The sequence below is a fragment of the Physeter macrocephalus genome, chromosome 9, assembly GCF_002837175.3.
Source record: "Physeter macrocephalus isolate SW-GA chromosome 9, ASM283717v5, whole genome shotgun sequence".
NCBI lineage: Eukaryota > Metazoa > Chordata > Mammalia > Artiodactyla > Physeteridae > Physeter > Physeter macrocephalus.
In genome coordinates this window covers 108,075,510-108,086,320 of record NC_041222.1, presented here as the reverse complement: position 1 = coordinate 108,086,320, position 10,811 = coordinate 108,075,510, and positions in this window count along the sequence as shown.

Genomic DNA, 10,811 nt, shown 5'->3' with positions numbered 1-10,811 from the left:
GTGGCCTCTCCCGTTGCGGAGCACAGGCTCCGGACGCGCAGGCTCAGCGGCCGTGGCTCACGGGCCCAGCCGCTCCGCGGCACGTGGGATCTTCCCGGACCGGGGCACGAACCCGTGTCTCCTGTATCGGCAGGCTGACTCTCAACCACTGCGCCACCAGGGAAGCCCAAGGGTAAACTCTTGATTTGTCTTTTTAAAATTTCCTTCAGAAGCTGCCTGTAGTTCTGTAGTGAAAACGCACCATCCTGAGCCCCCCGCTGGCTCCGATTTTCTTCTCTTTGAGTTTCTGTTCTCTTTTCATAAAACTATATTTATATACATATATATATACATATATATGTATATACGTGTATATAAACTCAATGGAGGTTCTCCTTTTAAGAATCAGGAAATTTAAAAAAAGCTTTTCTGTGATTATGAGGAATTAACCAATGGAAATATATTTGAGAATAATTACTTAGGAAGTCTTGAATTTTGCTTTATGAATTTTTTTAACATTTAAAAAACAATTCAAGTATAGTTGATTAACAATGTTAGTTTCTGCTGTACAGCAGAGTGATTCAGTTATACATATATATATAAATTCTTTTTCATATTTCATTCTTTTTCATATTCTATTCCATTATGGTTTATCACAGGATATTGGATATAGTTCCCTGTGCTGTATACAGTAGGACCTTGTTGTTTATCCATTCTGTATATAATAGTTTGCATCTGCTAATCATACACTCCTAATCCATCCCTCCTCTACCCCCCATGACATTGGGATTCATATACTATCTTTTGCTAACTTCAATTAAAACATGAAAATCATTCAGATGTTGAATTTTAACTGTTATTCTGAAATACCTGGAAAATAAAGTTATCCAAATAACATACATAGAGTGTTCAATGAAGGGTTATAGAACAACAATTTCATGAGCAAATTTATAAAATAATGCCACAGATAAGATATGATATGTAGGGCAGGGCCAGAGGGAAAAGAAATCATGTAACTATAATTATCCTTTATTGCTTCATTTCAAAGAAGAAATATAACCGAGAAAAATCCTTAAAATTCACAATTCTAAATGTTTTCTACTTATTTACTATGAGAATATTATCATTTCTTTAAGAGCAAATGTATATTATCTTTCCAGAACCTGGTTTCACAATTATACTTAAGAAGAAATATGGCAGATGTAATTTTCGTAGCTGTAATTTCCTGATCCTGATCTGTGATCCTGACCTGCTTCACTCAGCCTTTGAGTGTTTTCTAAAATTACTAAGAATTTTGTGAAGCCAGTGTTCCATAGCACTGGCTCCAGGATGTCGGAAATGAGTACTTTCACTGAATCCTCCATCACACTGGGAAGGTCCCAGATTCTTCTTATGCCCGTTGAGCGGGTGCTGTCAACGCTTATGCACTGAAATGTGTGTATCAGACCCTCATTATATGTTCACGGTTATTAACCAATAGCTCACTTCAGGATGATAATGTCTGTGTTCGATATCAACTAACTGTTTAGACGTCAGAATGTCTGATGCCAGCGCGTGTGAACTCCGAGAACGGAAACTACATCCTTTTCCTTCCTTTCTTTTCCCTGATTTCCTTTCTTCCCTCCTTTCTCTTCCTTTTCTCACACAGAGTAGGTACCGGATAAATATTTGAGAACAGTGAAAATAAAACAAAGGATGAATGGGTGAGTTCTGTTCTGTAGCTTGTGCTCTCACCCACCCCACCTTAGATTCATTCCCAGTTTAAACCAGTCTTTATTGTAGGGGTGAGAGATCACCCCCTCCAGTTACACTTGGTCACTGTGTCTTCTCCACGAGTGTTGCTGTGAATCAGTTATCCCTCGGATGATGCTTTTCAAAAAATTTTATTTTATTGAAGTATATTTGATTTACAATGTTGTGTGAATTTCTGCTGTACAGCAAAGTGATTCAGTTATATGTATAACACATTGTTTTTTCATATTCTTTTCATTATGATTTATTACAAGATATTAAATATAGTTCCCTGTGTTATACAATAGGAGCTTGTTGTTTATCCATTCTATATATAATAGTTTGCATCTGCTAATCCCAAACTCCCAGTCCTTCGCTCCCCCTTGGCAACCACAAGTCTGTTCTCTAGGACAAAGGTTTTCTTGGACAGGCAGACCTCAGAGACATTGCAGTCTGGTTCCAGGCCACTGCAATGAAGTGAACATGGCAATAAAATGAGTCACACAAATATTTTGGTTTCTCAGTGCATATAAAAGTTGTGTTTACACTACACTGTACTGTAGTCTATTAAGTGTGCAATAGCATTATCTCTGTAAAACAACATACAAACCTTAGGTAAAAACCACTTTATGGCTAAAAATTGCTAGCCATCATCTGAGCCTTTACTGAGTCACAGTATTTTCCTGGTGGAGGTTTGAAATCTTGTGAGAATTACCAAAAGGTGACACAGAGGTGCAAAGGGAGCAAATGCCTTTGGAAAAATGGTGCTGGTGGACTTGCTCCATGCAGGGCTGCTACCAACCTTCAATTTGTAAAAAAAAACCCACAGTAACTGGAAAAACAGAGTATCTGTAAAGCACAATAAAATGAGTTCTGCCTATCGTGGGCCCTCAGTATTAAAAAAAACAAAAGCAAAAGCTTTGTTTTCTCTACTGACCGGAGAGAATTAAACGTACTTCCTTTTTCACCAAAATGCTCATCAAGACTTGTGTTCAGAATGGATGGGGGAGGAGAGGCCGTATTTTAAATCCTTTCACTGATTTCTCTCTTCCCTTGTCCTGTGTTATCTTCCTTTTTATTACACCCTGTTATCATGACGGCTGATTCAGGGAGAGGTAGTGCTAAGCAGGTAAGAAACACATCCATGGAACTTGACATTTCGCAAAGCATTCATCATTATTTATTTATATATTATGATTAGGTTTTTTTACTTCCTGGTGTCAATATTTAAAAAGAAACCTGCTAGTATATGTTCTCACTATGAGTCCCGGTTATCTAAGTAAACAGCCGCCATGGCCCGTTAGGAACAGAACACGGAGGGTTCCTTGACCTTGGCTCGAGGCATACAGGTGGTCCAGCCATCACTGCCACGCCTGCCTGCAGGTGACTGTCACTGATTTTAACAGAGATCTCTCAACTTGGTTTGTCTGATTTTTCTCAAGATTTGATTCAGGTTATTTCTGGCAAAAATACCACAGAGTGAGGACTCTCTAAATTCGTGATATCTGAGGGTACGTAACGTTGATTTGTCTTATTATTGACAATGTCACCCTTAATCACTTGCATAAGATGGTTTCTGCTAGGTCCCCCTCTGTAAAATAACTATTTTCTTATACGAATCAATAAATATCTTTGAGGAGATACTAATAGACTATGCAAATATCCTGTTTCCTCTGAAGCTTTTGCTCACTGATTTTAGCACGCATCAGTGGATCTTGACAAGACAACAAATAACCTGTGCAGTTCTAATGATAATTTTCTATTTCCTGCAGTTCTTACACATTTGTTAATTTGAATTCTTCTGTGAAAAAGAGCTATATCGCGGCTTTCCTGGTGTCTCAGTCGTTAAGAATCCGCCTGCCAATGCAGGGGACATGGGTTGGAGCCCTGGTCCGGGAAGATCCCGCGTGCCGTGGAGCAACTAAGCCCGTGTGCCACAACTACTGAGCCTGCGCTCTAGAGCCCGTGTGCAGCAATGAAGACCCAATGCAGCCAAAAAGGAAAATAAATAAGTAAATTTATATTAAAAGAAGCTATATCTTCTACATTTATTTCAATTATTCATTTACATTAGTATGGATATGGATTTTTTGAATATATTATGATTTTATTCATCTTCTTGCTCAGATTTTTCTAGTTTTGGTCACAGGAGACCAGTCAGATTGGTTTCTATGCCCTTTCAACATGCCTCATCCTTTTTCTAAAATTAATTTTTAATTTTATTAGCTTTAGATTTGCAGAAAAATTGTGAGGATGGTACAGTTTCTCCTGTTATTCAATCGTACTTTAGTAGGAGTGAATTTGTTATAATTAATGAACCGATATCAATGTATTATTATTAACTGAGCTACATAATTTACTGAGATTTCCTTAGTTTTTGGCTAATGTGCTTTTTTGTTCAGGACCACATGACTTTAGTATCCGTGTTTCCTTATGTGACTCGTGGCTGTGACCTTGACTCCTTTGAGGAGAGCCGGTCAGCTGTTTTTAAAAGTGTCCGTCTGTTGGGATTTGTCTGATATTTGTGTCATGATGGGCTTGTGTTTGTGCATTTGGAGAGGAAGACCAGAGGCGAAGTGCCACTTTTACAACCTCACAGGAGAGGGACAGATCTCAGCCTGCCTGGTCCTTGTGGATGCCGGCCGTGGTCGCCTGCAGGAGTGCGTTTGTCTGCTTCCTGCTGGAAAGTTTCCCTTCAGCCCCTTCCATATGCGCTCTTGGGAGGGAACTCGCGCACACAAGCCACACGTGCGGAGCTGAGTTATGCTCACGCGCCTGCGTCAGGGTCTCGCTCGCGCGCCTGCGTCAGGGTCTCGCTCGCGCGCCTGCGTCAGGGTCTTTTTCACGACCCGTCGGTCTTTCCGCACAGACCTGCTGCTGTTTCCACATCGGTTCGTCCTCTCACTGACTTAGGTCAGTTGGGAGTCAGGGAGTCAAGGATATTTTTAATATTTTTTTATTTTTGCTGTGTTGGGTCTTCGTTTCTGTGCGAGGGCTTTCTCTAGTTGTGGCAAGTGGGGGTCACTCTTCATCGCGGTGCGCGGGCCTCTCACTATCGCGGCCTCTCTTGTTGCGGAGCACAGGCTCCAGACGCGCAGGCTCAGTAGTTGTGGCTCGCGGGCCCAGTTGCTCCACGGCATGTGGGATACTCCCAGACCAGGACTCGAACCCGTGTCCCCTGCATTAGCAGGCAGATTCTCAACCACTGCGCCACCAGGGAAGCCCCAAGGGTATTTATTTTATACTGTTGGTTAGAATCTAATACTGCTTGATTTTGTTGCTCAAGTGTTTCCAGCTTTGGCCAGTGGGGGGTTCTTTCAGTTGCCGCCTGTATGCCCTTGACGTGGTGGGTCTTTTGGGGGCACTTTCTTACTTTCTTCTACAGGATGTTCCAGGCACACCTAGGTTTGCCATCCAGGCCCGCAACCATCTGTTCCTCCGGCCTGTGCCTTTCAGGAGGGTTTCTCCAGCCCGAAAGCTCCCCCTCCCCATTATGTGAGATAGGAAGGACACAGGACCTTGGCTTCAGGAAATGCTCTCTCCCTGTTGGATAAATCTCTGATAGTCTCTCCGCTGCAGAGTAGGCGTTTGTATAAAGAATGCTCTGGAGCATTTCGCCAGGGGAACTCTTCCTCTCCCAGAAGGGGCCACGAGGGGATCGATCCCGACTTTTCATTGTGACAACCTGGTGTGCTTCCCGGAGATGGCGGCCAGAGAATCATGGCTGGCCGGCGCCGCGGACACAGGAGCGCCTCATTCTCACACTGGTCCGCACGCAGCATCTAGCAGTTTGCTTAAATTACCGTTACGTGTTCCCACCAGTTTCTGGGGATGGGGACATGATAGCAGCTGGCAGCTTCTGCTCAGGGTAAGGTGGTCCCAGCTGTAACAGCGTGAGTTTGCTGTCTTTTCAGATTTCAGATGGGCTGTTTGCCCTGCAGCCGCAGTCCTCGGATGGACTAAGAGAAGGTTCTGATTTTCGGTTTGTTAAGAGTTTTCTCACTATGAAAAAAGGAGTGAGGCCGCCAAGCTGTTTACATGGAGCACCTGGACGAGAGGTACTGCCTTACCTTTTATTGGGCACTTTCATGCGTTCTGCTATTTCAATTCTGTGGTTGATTCCAGCTTGTGAATTTTTCATGTTGTTTTTTTAAATTATAAAACATTGGTCAACTCTGAAAGCAGCCTACTTTATAAACTGCCAATAAAGTATTTTATGTTAAATATATGTTTTAAAAGGTTAAATAGTTATTAAACATGTAATTGTAATATCAGATATAAACAAAGCCATACAAATGAAAAAGCTCATTAATTAACTACTTTCACTTTCCAATAAAAGTGAAATTTTGCCCTCTGACAATGATGTCTTTAAGAATTGGCTCTTCTAAAGAATGAAGTTCTGCCATTTGCAGCAGCGTAGTTGGACCTGGAGGGTTATTATGCTTAGTGAAATAAGTCAGACAGAGAAAGACAAATACACTATGTTATCACTTATATGTGGGAAACGTATACAACAAAACAGAAACAGACAACAAACTAGTGGAACCCAGTGGGGAGAGGAAGGGTGGAGGGGGGAGACAGGGGTAAGGGATTAAGAGACACAAATTACTATGTATAAAATAGATAAGCAACAAGGATATATATTGTACAGACAGGGAATATAGTCATTACTTTGTAGTAACTTTAAATGGAGTACTGTATACTCTATGAAAATAGTGAATCATTGCTGTACACCTGAAACTAATATAATCTTGTAAATCAGCTATACTTCAATTAAAAAAAGAATTGGCTGTTCTCATTTCCACTCATTTGCATTTTTGTTTTATACTTTTCTCTAATAGCACTTTTATAATAGTGTCCAAAAAGCACTGAAAATCACTAAATTAATAAACCAATCAAAAGGAAAAACAAAAATTTGAATACCCTAGTTAATGTGATTTTATCATTCTTATAATTGGCCAATATGTAGTCTAAGATTATGTAAAATCATATTCTCCAATTTCCATCAAAATAACCTAGCTAAGAATTACAAAATGTAATGTAGATCATTATCGGTTTGATATGTCCAATGAATTGAAATAAAAATTAAATTTAATCATTATACTCAGAAATGATAGTAGCAGCTTTTCTGGGCTGTTTCCAGACTCTGAAGCTTTCAGCTTCCCCGTAACACTGAACTACGTTGCTCTTTAAAAATGTAACGCCTGCATTTCAACAGACTGCCTGCTTTTGACCTTGAACAGAAAATAACAAAACAACGAAAGTTGAAAACTCACTTGTGACTGCAAATATTTCTTTAGGAGTGTGTGCGCCTATGAAGCTGATCTAAAGGGCATAGAAGATCTGTGAACTGAAACAGCATTTTTGAACTGAGCTTGTATTATTTTATGAGGGTTTAACAAATTATAAAGAATAAAAATGGAAAAATATTCAACATAGCCCCAGTGTAAACAAGTTTCACTCTGTTCTGTGAAAACTAGCAATGAGGTATTGGGTTTTAATATTTTGCATATAAGTGTGGTGTTTACTAAGTCTGGAAAATACGATATGAATTATCATCCGCAGCCATTCAGTCTTAGCTTCTGAACAGGATCACATTCGCATGTTTACAAAAGAAGTATATTTTTGAAGATACAGTAATTAATGAACTGAACGATCAGGCTGAAAATTATATGACTTCCTCAGAAGAAGTATGGCTTAAATAGCATCTTAGAACTATCAGAGCAATAAATTGCCTTAGGTAATTTTAATCAAATTTTAATAACATTGAAATAAAATCAAATTACTCTGATTATGTCAAAGGATGCATGACACATGCATGCTTGCATAACTGTGTGATTTGGAAAGCTTTCTGTTCTGCAAAAGTACCTGGAAAGGAGGCCTTTATTTAATCGTTTGAGCACATCTCACCCAGCCCTTTGACTCTTCGTGGCTGTATCTCAGTTCTCAGACTTCCTCATTTCCCGAGGAGGGCAGATGGATTCTACTATTAATGGCTAACACGTCAGTATCTACCATTAATGTCAGGTAAGTCAACAGGGATAATCAGTGATTTAATGCTTCAATGCATATAGTTATACAGATGTCCAGTATCTTCTGTCATAATGTTCCCACAGTTGATCAAAAACTATCAGAAGTGAAAATTTTCTCTCAATTCTGTTTACCTTTGAATTTTGAATTCACGTTTCATATTTAAATTATCTTTTGGAGCACCCTAGGAAACAAAACTTGTTAGGAATATTTCTCTACAATTTTTGTTTCTGATGCATGAAACAAAAGTGTTATGGTGGTTTTATTCGCCTAGACCCAAATGTGAGCTAAAAACTCACATCGTTGGAGTATCAAATCTGGGCACCAAGTCAACCTTTATATTTAATCAAAACATATACTTGGCTTTCGATGAACAGTTCAGGGCCTACTCTGTAAAGTGCGCTACACAAAATTTAATTCCGCCAAATATTTAGGAATGACTCGGTTGTGAAGTGTGCATCTCTGTTAAGTGCTAAAGACATGAGTTAACAGGAAAACACACTCCTCTGCATGAAACCTCTGCATGTTCTTCCCTTCAGGCCATCAGAATGTAAGCCCCATGGGAGCAGGAACTTGTCTTGGTCTCTGATACATTCCATTTACTGCACAGTGCCTGGAAGGAATTAAATGAATCTCTTCCTCAGAGGGCACCCAGTGTATGCCTATCATCTCTTCTTCCCATCCCTGGATTTCACATAAAGTCATAATCTCTATTCTGACCATATTTCTTTATTCCATATCAATAACTTTGATCGTTGAACTATAAAACATATTAAGAGATGAAATTTTTAAGGAACATGAGGTGTATATGTTTACATATTCCCTTAAAAGGAATGTGACCAATGTAAAAGTTGTAGAATAATCACATGTCTAAATTTTGAATAACCAAAACTTCTAATTAGGAAAATATGAAGGTATTTAAAGAAATCAATACAGGAGCCAGGCTTTTTACGAAGGTACAGACTTTGAAAGAACCAGCGTACAAGGGAGCAGCTAGAAACAAGAGGAAATACAAAATACTAAAATAGACCCATAATTATTTGTCAGAATTATTAATTGCAAAGTATGAATCCCTACAAACTAAGCACAACATTTTTTTCACTTTCACTTGAAACATAAAAGAAAAATAAGAAATGGATAGCCAACTCCAGTGGATAGCCAATATGTTAACATATGACAGGGAAGAAAAAAAAAAAACACCTTTCTATTTCACTTCTGTATTTTCTAATAAAGATAATCCTCAGTGTAAAAAAAATGAAACAATGTAAAAATAGATTTGGAATTAAAATGTATGCTTGAGGAGGGTTTGGTGATAGTTCACCACATCCCTTGAAATAAGTTAGGTCTCCTGGCTGAGGTGAGTTACATCATAGGACCAAAGGTTCGCAAAAGTGACTTCAGGTCCAGACACCACTGTGTATCTGAGGATTCACAGGCATGACCAAGTTGGCAGAAGATTTCATATAGACAAATATCAGGAATTTCCAGAGGAAAACTTTTTAGAAGCCAGATATTATAATTGCTAATATTTATATCAGTCTCATATTCATATTTTGTTAAAAGATGTATTAGATGATTATTTAGGTAGTTTGTGTGGTTACTTAGCAAAGCGTAACTGGATTTGAAATGCCATTCATTAAGACTATACTGGTAATCAGTTACCTTTCCTTTTTCCGTGGGTTTTTGATGAAAAATGTTGAGAATTTGTACAAACATTTTATGCTAAATTTATTGGCTTTTTTGCATAAATAGCTATCATGCACATGGAAATTTTTTTAGTTAATTACAGATTTATTCAAAGGGCATGGCCTAATGACAATGAAAAAGCTGAATGGAAATCAAGAGGTCTGTCTTCGGCCCTTTTCTAGTCCATATGTCAATCAGTCACCTGGACCAAGACATAAAATGCAGGTTTATCACAATATTAAATGGCCTGGCATTCAGTTGGAAGTGTGTCTTGTGAGGGTCACTGAAAAACTAGAGAAAGTGCAAAAACTAGTGGTAAAGATGGAGGCTAGTAACAAATGTAATGATTAAACAGAAAAACAGGTAAAGAAAAAGAACTTGAGTATCTAGTCCAGAGAAGAAGGAATGGAGAGGACACAGAGTCAGGGCTATCGTGCTGTTTGAGGTCAGAACAGGGGGATCTAGGATAGCTTTTGGGAAGCAGGAATCTTCCCGCCTTTCCCGGTGTGTGCCAGTCTAGGAGTGCAGATGTGCACACGGTAGAATGAACTGCGTGTCAAAGAGAAGAAAGTTGGCATAAAATTCGCGAGGAGGCCACGGGGTCCTGAGGGATGCTGGATGGTGAATGCACACTGTGAAGAGTGGAAATTCGGCCACGTGGGCCGGGCTCGGGGTAGAGGAGCTTCCCAGGTGAGAACAGAGAAGGGAAGGCAGGGAGCAAACGACTCGGACCGTTCCACACTTCGCCCGTAAAGGGTGGTACTCAAGAGGAATTTTGTTCTGTGTTATTAGAGGAGTGATGTAATCAAGCGTGGTTCAGAGAACATCTGGGGGCCTGGCGGTTGAGAGAAGACAGAAGAGCTGTGATGAGATTTGCAGGCGAGGTAGGGAGAGCCCAGGTGAGGGGGAACGAGATGAGTTGACAGAACTTGGCAAAGAGTGACCATCAAGGGAGGAGCGCCCCCGGGGGGGCAGAGGCACTTTTTCCAAAGGGAGGCGGGAAGGGAGGGTCGAGACGCTGGCTGGAGGGGCCCGGTGCATGGAGATGAGGGCAGGGACCACGCCGGTGACAGCCGAGGAGGACGATGGGACTTCTCTGTCTTAGAGCATCTCCCTGCCTAGAGGAATAGTTCAGTCCCGACTGACTCGTTACCCGTTACTTGATTTCACGCAGATGAAGTTCACATTCTACAATACTCTTTGTCCTAAAGCCATATGTCCACAGTTTCAAATTGCATATTGATTTACACTCTAAATGCACTTTACAGGAATCTCCCAATGTTCAAAAAACGTTATTGTAAAACAGACATACATGATCAGGGCATAAATTCGTATGTATACAATTTGATGAATTTACAGCAGATGAGCTCATCTGTGTAACCAGA